The sequence below is a fragment of the Etheostoma spectabile genome, chromosome 2 (assembly GCF_008692095.1).
Source record: "Etheostoma spectabile isolate EspeVRDwgs_2016 chromosome 2, UIUC_Espe_1.0, whole genome shotgun sequence".
NCBI lineage: Eukaryota > Metazoa > Chordata > Actinopteri > Perciformes > Percidae > Etheostoma > Etheostoma spectabile.
In genome coordinates this window covers 25,341,058-25,352,349 of record NC_045734.1, presented here as the reverse complement: position 1 = coordinate 25,352,349, position 11,292 = coordinate 25,341,058, and the positions used below count along the sequence as shown (strand labels likewise).

General features: G+C 39.3%; 1 pseudogene; it reads left to right on the top strand.

The window, feature by feature from the left end:
- The window catches only part of LOC116701933 (olfactory receptor 8G1-like), a 20,955-nt pseudogene that overhangs the window by 3,858 nt on the left and 5,805 nt on the right, over nt 1-11,292 (top strand).

Sequence of the window (11,292 nt, the reverse complement as noted above, 5' to 3'; positions counted from 1 at the left end):
CTTAGCTGCTAGTACATTATGACATTAAATAAAAGACAGAACAACTACATTTAATGACTTATAATGTTAACAGAGTTGTTGATTTTTGTATTCACACAAATATTAGCCATCCACAAGTTCCAATTAAGACACCTTGCTATCCCATACGAAACAGTCTTTTAACAGTAATACTCAGTATTGTGTATTACGATATTGTGGATTTACTGACCTTTCAACAACTCACCTCAGCATGGTTATTTCAGAAGAAGTGCCTGTACATTAGTATCAGTGTTATTACAACCATAAACTTTTTGGCTGAACAGAACAATCTTTTGAGGTGCTTAGACTATTTCTTCATTTTGAGCCCGTATATGAGTGGGTTTAACAAAGGTGATACAATATTTTGTAACGTCTTATTAAGCGTGGCAGTTTTAGGGACAATTGGATTGCACTCGGCCTAATTTATATCATATACAAGCAAAATGGAGAACTGATTAAAACCAACAGGTGGGGTAACAGGTCTGTGCAGCTTTTCTCCTGACTTCTCTACTACTTCGCTAGGTTATTATAAATATCCTGGTGTATGTAAAACTATGAAAGCATGGGCAAATTGAGAGATCTAATAGAAAACTATACCAATACAGTAATTACTCTGATGTTACACATTGAAGTTTGTAAATTGAATTGTTACAAATATTCCTTTTAGAGTTAAGTCACAAAGTTTTGCTTCATAACTAATATTGTTTGGACTAAAATATGACAAGCAGACACAAACCAAGCACAGAACAGGAAATACTTACTGTGGTTTTTTGTCATTATAGTGTGATATTGCAAGGTTTACATATAGTACATATCTGTCTAGGCCATGGCTGCCAACAGTAGAACTCTGACAGCCTAAAGTATAAAATATTTGAATTGAAGAGACGGCTGAATAATATATGATCTGTTTTTCATATAAAAAAGTCAACCAAAAGCTTTGGGTAGATATTAGTGCTGTAGATTAGACAGTTTAGTGCAAGCTGCAGAAAATGTACATAGGCTCATGGAGGTTTTGTGTGAAACCAGATACAGGTACAACATAATGAATTACTGCAGATTATTAGAATATATGCTATGAACATAATACAAATAAACATATCTGAATCTATCAACTTCCACATGCCCATCCAGACTTTATAAGTTACATTTAACTCATCCATTAATGTTGAGATGTTATAATAAGTATAAATAATAAACAGGAGATTTATACACAGCGTCTATGAATTAATTATTGAAATATATCTCACTTTCACTCTTTCTAGTCTCTGACCATGATAGTCACTTGGTGTGTGTCATCTCCAAAACTCAGAAAGTGAACTGTTTTGACGCTGTGGACCTTTTTTATAGATTACTCTCCCTCCCAAGGATCTCATTAATCTTTCCACCAACATAGTCACTAATACTGACGAACCTAATCAAACTCGTGAGACCTGAGTCGAGCGTTGTTTTACTCTTTTCTTGAGCATGTGCTCCTTACGTAATATGACATTTCAAAATATTGTCTGTTGTGGTCCGTAGTGAACTTTCACCCAGAAGACCGTATTCAACCCTCATGTTGTCCTCAGGTCAAATTGACCCTTTTTTCCTATATCAATGTTCTTTTTAATTCCCCAAAATAACATGATTGATTCCACACAACATTAGGTATAATTTCCTATAAATGAGGTTTTTGACCATAAGTCCCAGTTATAAGTTAGTGTTGCGTAGTGTTTAAAATCGTTCAAAAAAAGTGACAAACATTGAAAAAAGGACAACATTTAAGAAAAATTTAAAACATTGATAAAAGGTCAGTAAAATTATTGATTTTCAAGTTTCACGAGACAACACAGGGTTATTATCTAATATAAGTTGGTTATTTGTATAAGTAAACGCAGTATTTTCTTTCTTTTACTGTAAGTACTCACAAACAGTATGTACAGATTTCAACCCAAACACAATCTTTTACTAAGCTAAGTGAGTTTTCCTGCCTAACCCAACAATAGTTTGGTATAAACCAGATCATGTAAGGACCTAATGCATTCTTTAAATTTGCAGATGATAGATGCCGATGTATCTTCTACTATGTTTAACCCATTTTATTGCCGCTCTGATGAGGTTGATTATTCTGAACAGTAGACAAAGGCACTTACAAGAATAAAGATTTAACTGGCAGGTTAAGGAAAAGGTTGTGGGGGGGGGGGGGCTTACGTTTCAATGACACGCAGAACGTTCGGGTTGGGTTTAGGAGAAGTAGAACGGGTCGGTTGGTTTTAGGAAAGTAGAACGGGTCGTGGGTTTAGGAGAAGTAGAAACGGGTCGTTGGTTTTTAGACAAGAAGAACGGGTCGTGTTGGGTTCAGGAGAAGAAGAATGGTACGGTTGGGTTCAGGAGAAGACACCTCTTGTTTTGAGACATGTCTCTCTGTCTGAGCGTCTTCCATTGACTCCGCAGGACGTCCCACGGCTTGTCCTACCCTTTATCGACCATTTCCTTCACGGGTTCCATAGTCCGTCCCCTTCCTCTGTCTTTGCTGCCCCCCCCCCCATGTGTGGACAGAGAGGAAACTTCTTCTTCTGTTTTTGTGGCGGGTTGCAACCAAAAATGACCTAAAACCCATCACAATCATTATTTATTCGTCAAATACGTTCATCCGCGTTCATCACATAAGAAATGTCATCAAAATCAGATGAGACCCAATGGATTCCTTTGAGATAATATCATGGGAATTACATCGAATTTTAACTGTTACCGGAAAGGCATTTTTTAATTCCATATCAGTAATTCGTATAAAAACGTGTGGATGGAACAGAGTCGCCGTTCAATAAATGCAACATGTTTCTCACAAGTCAACAAGTACCCGTGGTTGCTATAATGATTTCAATATTGACAAAAATAATTTCTGTCCATAATCGAGCAGTCCTATGTTGAATGCAGGACTTGTAACAGAGTTTTCTGCATGGGGGTACTTTTAGTTAATTAAAGTTTTACGTTGGGGAGAGCCGGGACGATTTAAACACGGGACGATAAAACATTCCAGTTTTCTCTGAGTGCTGATGGGACCAGACTCTTTAGGTGGAAACATAGAGCTGTTAACCTCCTCCTCTCAGACCACAGAGCATGTTAACCTCCTCCTCTCAGACCACAGAGCATGTGAACCTCCTCCTATCAGGACATAGAGCATGTTACCTACTCCTATCAGACCATAGGCATGTAACCTCCCCTCTCCCTCTCAGACCATAGCATGTTAACCTCCTCCTATCAGACCATAGAGCATGTTACCCTCCTCCTCTCAGACCTAGAGCATTTTACCCTCATCCCTATCAGCCATAGAGCATGTTAACCTCCTCCTATCAGACCATAGAGCATGTTAACCTCCTCCTCTCAGCCATCGACATGTTAACCTCCTCCTATCAGACCATAGCATGTTAACCTAGTTATCTATGGAGACTGACGGGCTGTAAGGTTATGTAGATGTCCAGTGGTCTACCCACGTAACACCTAGTGAAACGACATTTTTCACAATAGAACCATGATATATATGGAAAAATGTACGTGTTCTAGCTATAAAATGGCTGAACCCCTCCACAGTGCTGATGATAATTCAATAATCGCTTCAAACACGCTTCATGATGACGGCAATGATGTTTTAACAGACATTCCCAAGACGTACAGGCCTGCAACGATCTATCTAAAATAAACCTTTTGGAAGTACCTTCATGATATATAGTAAAAATTAAAGTTCTGGGAAGTTTATGGGGCTTTAATCTGTATGTTTCATTCCCCCCCCATGTTGTTTCCATCGTCCCGTCCAGCAGGGACAGATAAACATTACGCACGTCCCACTTTAACTGTAATACCTCCTGAACGTTTTGTTCACAGCTGAAAATGCAGCTGTATCTGACAGATGGCACGCGTAGGTTGCTAGTAACAAATATTAGCTTTGTAAATTACGTTAACTTAAAAAGTGTTTTAACTGTCTTGCTCCGTGTGGTGGCGTAGTATCAATTCTATTAAAGTCAGCAAAGTGACTCAGTAATGTCACTTTAATTCAACTCTTCATTGTAGAGAAAGGTATGTGTGTTTGTGATACTGTTGTCTCTCAGTTGTCCTCTGAGGACGAACACTGTGACCACCTGTAATTATCTGGCTGCAGTCCCCCCCCCCCCCCCGGGGCCTGGCATGGTGTCCATCCACGCTAGTGACACTCATTACAGTCTCCTTACATCAGCCGTGGCTTCTGTACGCCATGTTGGTGTTGTCGAAATAGATTGCATCATACTAATTGGAGGCACACACACACCCACACACACACACACACAAAACAATCCCAATGTTACTTTATAGATTCACTTTATGAGGACTTTGTATACTTTGACCTCCTATAACATTACAAAGGTTTATTAACGTAAAAATAAATCATAAAGGTGGAGGGGGGGGTACCATTTAGAATAACCCCCCGAATTTCCGACATTAAGACCTATTTAACAGGCTTTCTAGAAATATGTGAACCGAACCTTGCAAACCTCTTACAGATGTGTGGGTCATGTCCAGACTCCAATTTTCCAACTGTCATTTTTTCTTTTCCCCTTTATTGTAGTGATAGACAGGAACGTTTGAAGAGAAACTGGGATTCAGCAAAGGGCCACAGGTCAACTCCGCCTACATGGTGAGCGCGCTCCTACAGGGTGAGCTACAGGTCGTCCCCCCCCCTCCCCGCCACGGCAGTCAGTTTTCAATACTCTTTCTGAAATACTAAATAGCCAATTGATCCATCCCCACTTACTGCTGTGTTTGGTTTCATGTCACAGGAGTTATATTTAACACAAATAATCATCAGAAAAGTAAATATAATGGCGCCATATGAAGTTTCAGGTTTCCTGCATGTTTTCCCCTCTCTCTCCCTTTTCGTGTCCTAGCTGTCACTGTAGATTAAAGGCAGAAATGGCCAAATTAAACCTTGAAAGAAGAATACAATATATCTTTGTATTTTCTTAGCTAACTACGCCAGCAGTTTATAAAATCATTAATGAGCTCTACCTTTAACAGCTCACGTTATGCATCTCTTGCCAGACAAGTTTTCTATGCACTCTCTACCTTATTTGATGTACGATAAATTCCCAGTGTGAACCTATTTATTTTCATTGTGAATAGAAAATTACTCCCGTAGTTGGGTATCAGTAGTAATTCATAGCTTGAAGTGAAAAATAAGGATTTCCTCCTGAGTCAGAATGTGTTGCTGTGGAAGAACTAAAATCCGGCGATGAACAACAAATATGGTACTCAAAACAACTCATTATCTGTAAGTGAAAGGCATGTTCACACTTTAAGTGTGGTCTAACACATTTAGCATCTGGCATAATACAACTTATATTGCTGAATGTCAAAATTTATATCATGGTACCCAGAGCCAATGCTATATGTAAATGTCATCTCAGGTAAACAGGGTTAGGTTTGCTAATTACATTTAGAAAGTAGGTTAATACAGAAAACAGTCCACTAGGAACGTCTTACAGTGAAAGTAAAAAAGAATACAGCAAGTGAACACAAATTCTGTTACTTCAAAACTTAGCTTGCTAATACATTTATGACAGTAAATAAAATACAGAAAAACTACATTTAAGATGACTTGATAATGTAGAACAGAGTTGTTATTTTTGTATCACACAATTAGCCATATAAAGTTCAAAATCAGACACCTTTGCTATTCCCATAACAAACAGTCCTTTAAACAGTAAATACTCAGTATTGTGTGTATATCAGTATTGTGTGCATACTCAGTATTGTGTATATCGAGTATTGGTATACTGAACCCTTTAACACAACTCACATCTCATCATGGTTATTTCAGAAGAAGTTGCCTGTTACATTAGTAATCAGTGTTATTACATACAAATCATTTTGGTCTGAAACAAACAATCTTTGAGTGTTTAGAAATTCTTTCATTTGAGCCCGTATATGAGTGGGTTAAACAGAGGATGATACAAAATTATTTGTAAGTCATTATTAAGCGTGCAGTTTTAGGAAATTGACTCTATTCGAGCTATAGACAATCAAAAACAAGCAAACAGGAGAAACTGATTAAAACCAACAGGTGGGTAAAACGGTCTGTCGCCTTTCTCCTGACTTCTCTACTACTTGCGATAGGTTACTATACATCTCCTGGTGTATGATAAAACTATGAAAACATGGGCAGATTGAGTGAAGATCTATGAACAGACTACACCAAATATAGTAATTACTCTTGTATGTACACATTGAATTTTGTAATGGAATTGTTACAAAATATTCCTTTTAGAGTTAAGTCACACACAGTTTGCTTCATAACTTAATATTGCTAGCACTAAAATCATGACAAGCAGCACCAACAGCAAGAACAGGAAATTCTCACTGTGGTTTTTGTCATGATAGTGTGTATTGGCGAGGTTTACATATAGACACTATCTGTCATAGGCCATGGCTGCCAACAGTAAGGATTCTGAACTCAACCATTAAAGTAAATATATAAAACTGAAAAGACAGCTGAATAAGACGTGGTCTGTTTTTCAGATGAAAAAGTCAATCAAAAGCTTTGGGTAATATTAGACGCTGTATAAATGAGTTCACTAACAAAGCTGCAATGAAAATATACATAGTCCTCATGGAGGTTTTGGTGCAACCAGATAAGGTACACAATAATAGAATTACTTGCAGATTATGTAAATATGCTATAACATAAATAAAAATAAACAAATCTGTATTTGTTACTTCCACATCCCATCCAGAGTTACATAGTTACATTTAAGTCATCCATGATGTTGAGATGTTATAATAAGTAATAAATAATAAAACAGAAGATTTATACCAGCGTCTATGAATTAATTATTGAAAATATATCTCCCTTTCACTCTTTCTAGGTCTCTGACCATGATAGTCCCTTGTGTGTGTTCATCTCCAAAACCAACTCAGAAAGTGAACTGTTTGACGCTGTGGAACTTTTTTATAAGATCTTCTCACCCCAAGGATCGTCATCTAATCTTTCCACCAACATAGTCACTATACATGAAGAACCTAATCAAACTCTTGAGACCTGAATCGCAGCGTTGTTTGACCTCTGTTTCTGAGACGGGTGCTCCATTTTGTAATCTTTTCCATTTCAAAATATTGGCTGTGGTAGTCCGTCGGACTGTTCACCCAGGAGACCGATGGTTATTATCTATAGTTTTGTATTTGTATACTGTAAATGCAGATTTTCTTACATTACAGTATAGTTTTTACAGTACAGGCCAAAAGTTTGGTTACACCTTCTCATTCAACGCATTTCCTTTATTTCATGACTATCTTCATTGTAGATTATACTGAAGGCATCAAAGCTGTACTTACACAATGTGTGAATAACTGAAAATGTCTTATCTTCTATTTCTTCAAAGTACCACCCTTTGATCTGAATACTGCTTTGTTCACAGCATCTTGGCATTCTCTGATGAGCTTACAGAGGTAGTCACCTAAATGGTTTCCCAACAATCTTGAGGAGTTTCCCAGAATGCTCAAAGTTTTTGTCCTTTTGCCTCCCTCTGCGGTCCAGCTTACCCCAAACCATCTGGATGGGGTTTGACACCGTGGAGGTGTTTTGGAGTCATTGTTCTTTAAAAAAAATAATGATGGTCCACTAACGCAAACCGATGGTGGCATGCCGCTGCAAGAGCTGTGTGTAGTCATGGCTGGTTCAGGTATGTCTTCAATTTTGCATAAATCCCCAACAGTGTCACCAGCAAAGACCCCACACCATCACACCACCTCCTCCTCCATGCTACACGGTGGAACCAGGCATGTAGAACCCTCCGGTCACCTTTCCTCCGTCACAAGACACAGCTTTTGTAACCAAAGATTTCAAATTTGGACTCGCAACCAAACACAGATTTCACTGGTCTAATGTCCATTCCTTGGGTTTCTTGGCCCAAACACATCTCTTCTGCTTGTTGGCTTCTTCTACTGCTAGTGGACCATGAACGCCTGATTAGTCTCCTCTTAACAGTTGTTTCTAGAGTTTTTCGGCTGCTAGAGCTCGGTTTGTGATTCATCTGCTCTCTAATCTGGCTGCTGATAACTTGTGATTTTGAGGTTGTGACTCAGATGAATTTACCCTTTGCAGCAGAGGTGACTCTTGTTCTTCCTTTCCTGGGGCGCTCTCATGTGACCGTTTCGTTGTGGCGCTTGATGGTTTTTGCAACTGCACTTGAGGGACACTTTCAAAGTTTTTCGCAATTTTTGGACAACTGACCTTCATTTCTTAAAGTAATGATGGCCACTTGTTTCCCTTACTTAGCTGATTGGTTCTTGCCATAATATGAATTCTTACAAAGGATTGCGTAATCCAGACGGATGTGACAAGACCGGTGACCAGGATGGCGGCAGTGTGGGGGTAAGGGAGGAGCGGATGCATTTGATGTTGCGTAGGTGGAAGAGATGTAATCTGTCAGGGAGGTGGTGGGAGGGAGAGTGGACGAGGTTTGGTGGAGAGGTAGAGCTGGGTGTCACAGCGACAGTGGAAGTGAATATTAAATTTGTGGAAGATTTTGAAGAGGGGAAGCAGTTAAATGATGAGACTAGGCCCAGGACAGCAGCCTGGGGCACACCGGAAATGACGGAGGAGGGAAAGCATTTACAAGACTGAGTTGAACGAACGCGTGCGGCATGAGAGGTAAGATATGAACCATCCTAACGGAGTTTGGGTGATGCCGATGGTAGAATAGCCTATTCGAGGAGGGGGGTGACAGGATGGTGTCAAACGGCTCCACTCAGTCGAGAAGGTGAGGACGGTGAGGAGTCACAGAATCGCTGCCTGAGTAGGGGTCGTTGGTGCTTTTGACGGATGCTGTTCTTGATATGGAGGGGGGTAACCAGACTGGACTGTTCATACAGGTTATTGTGGGATGGGTGAGACTGGAGTTGAGTTGGCAACTGTATTCTTTCTAATAATTTTGGAGTGAACGGTAGATTGGATAGTAGACCGAGAGGTTGTTGAAGTTGGATGGGTCGTCCCATTTTTTTCAAAAGGGGTATTGGCAGCAGGTTTTTGAAGGATGTTAGTGGACAGTTCAATGGTGGGCGAGGAGTGGATTTAGCAGAGATAAGGGGAACAGGGAGGAGGCGGCTTTAACAAGTTTTGTGGGAGGCTAAGTTGGTCAAGTAGATTGCTTGGATTTCCGGTGAGTTCTGGGACTTTCTGGCTGGAAGAGAGAATGAGTGTGAGGATGGGTGAAAGTCTTGAGATGTCTGAGGTGAGGATTGATGCCAATATCCTGGGGGATGTTCATTCATTTTTTTCTGTGAAAAGGGAAGTTATTGAGTTGTAAAGGGGTACTATACAATGAGGTGGAGAAAGTCCCAGGGTTAAGTGATTTGTTAGTAGTGAGAACATTGACATGGAGTTTGCCTTTGTTGGCAGTGCAGCATTCTGAGTCTAGTGGTTTATGGGTGCTGGAAGGAGTCCTTGTAAGCAAAGATGTGGTTGTTTTACATCTCTTTATGATACGGACCAGGTTGTCTATGTGACCTTCAGTTGCCAACCTTGGTTTTTCATGAACAAAAATCGTGGGTGAACCAAGGACGAGATATGAAAAAGAACAGATTCTGATTGTACCGTGCAGAGAGAGATAGAATATTATGGAATCCAGTGTTGTAAATGAAGACCAGATCATCTGGGTGAGAGACTCGTGAGTGTCAGGAAGGCAGAGGTGATACTGATATGAACTGGCGAGGTTGATATTCTTTGTATGTCAAAAGTAATAATGCCTGTGTTTTTGTGAATGGCCATTGCTGCCATTGGCTAGGGAATTTAGATTGTGATCGAAAAGGAACCCTTTAGCCTTTTAAAGGGTCCACTCAGGCAGAACAGCACCCATGCCTACTGGTCTGACAACTATGTGGTATTGTTGAGTATGCACCAACACTGTTCCTCAGCGCTTCCACAGGCGATTGTCTACACTTCCCATGCTTCCTTCCTCTTCCTGAGTGCGTCCAGAAGGGCTCCCTTTGTGTGTCTCTTCACGCATTCAACCTGGCGTACTTGTGCCTCAAATCACAGGCGGGATCTATCCCACATTTTACGGAAAAAGCCTGCTAGTACCGCATAGTAGTATCACGCCCGCAATAAAAGAGGTCTATAGGCCAACCACAGTAAGACGGTTGACATACAATGAAATATAGTATAGACCTCTGTCAACGTGTGGGCCCAAGCATGCACGGCCCTATGATATGTAATCATATCACACTCTAACAGGATTACCTGACTAGGCTACATCTGCTGGGTAACAGATACTAGCAGGTGTCTGTTAGGATTTATTTATTCCTGTAAAGACAACTAAACTCTACTCGAAACAACCCCGAAAGGATAAAATGTTAACACAAAAAAGAGACTGTTTTAATCAAGAGGTACCAACGCACATAAAAATCTGCGCATGCTCAATTATAAAGATTCATGTGATGTAAATAGCATCTTATCAAAAATCAAGTGCTGTCATTTTTTTAATTATGACAGGAGAGCCTGGAAAGGCCTAAAAAATCATAGTATGACTAAAATGCTTCTTTAAATGTGGCCGATGCCAATTGTATTTTCTACTGATTAACACACGTTTTATGGCCAATTTAATGTTTGTAGTTACTTCTAACAAGGTAGACAAAGGCAACTTAATTAATAATTCTTTGAAGTAACAGAATTTGTTGTTCATTGCTGTATCTTTTTTACTTTCACTGTAACATGTTCTCATGTGGACTGTTTTCTGTATTTAACTCTACTTTCATAAATGTAATTAGCAAATTTTGTTATGATAGCAAGGTGTCTTAATTTTGCCTTTGTGATGGCTAATATTTGTGTGAATACAAAATAACAACTCTGTTCTACATTATCAAGTCATCTTAAATGTAGTTTTTCTGTATTTTATTTACTGTCATAAATGTAATCAGCAAGCTGATTCTTTGAAGTAACAGAATTGTTGTTCATTGCTGTATCTTTTTACTTTCACTGTAACATGTTCTCATGGTGACTGTTTTCTGTTTTAACTCTACTTTCTAAATGTAATTAGCAAACCTGAACCCTGTTTACCTGAGATGACATTACATTCATAGCATTGGCTCGGGGTACCATGATAAATTAAATATTGACATTCAGCAATATAAGTTGTATTATTGCGATGCTAATGTTCAAGACCACACTTAAAGTGTGAACAGCCTTTCACTTTACAGATAATTGAAGTTGTTTTGAGTAACAACTGATTTGTTGTTCATCGCTGGATTTTAGTTCTTCCACAGCAACACATG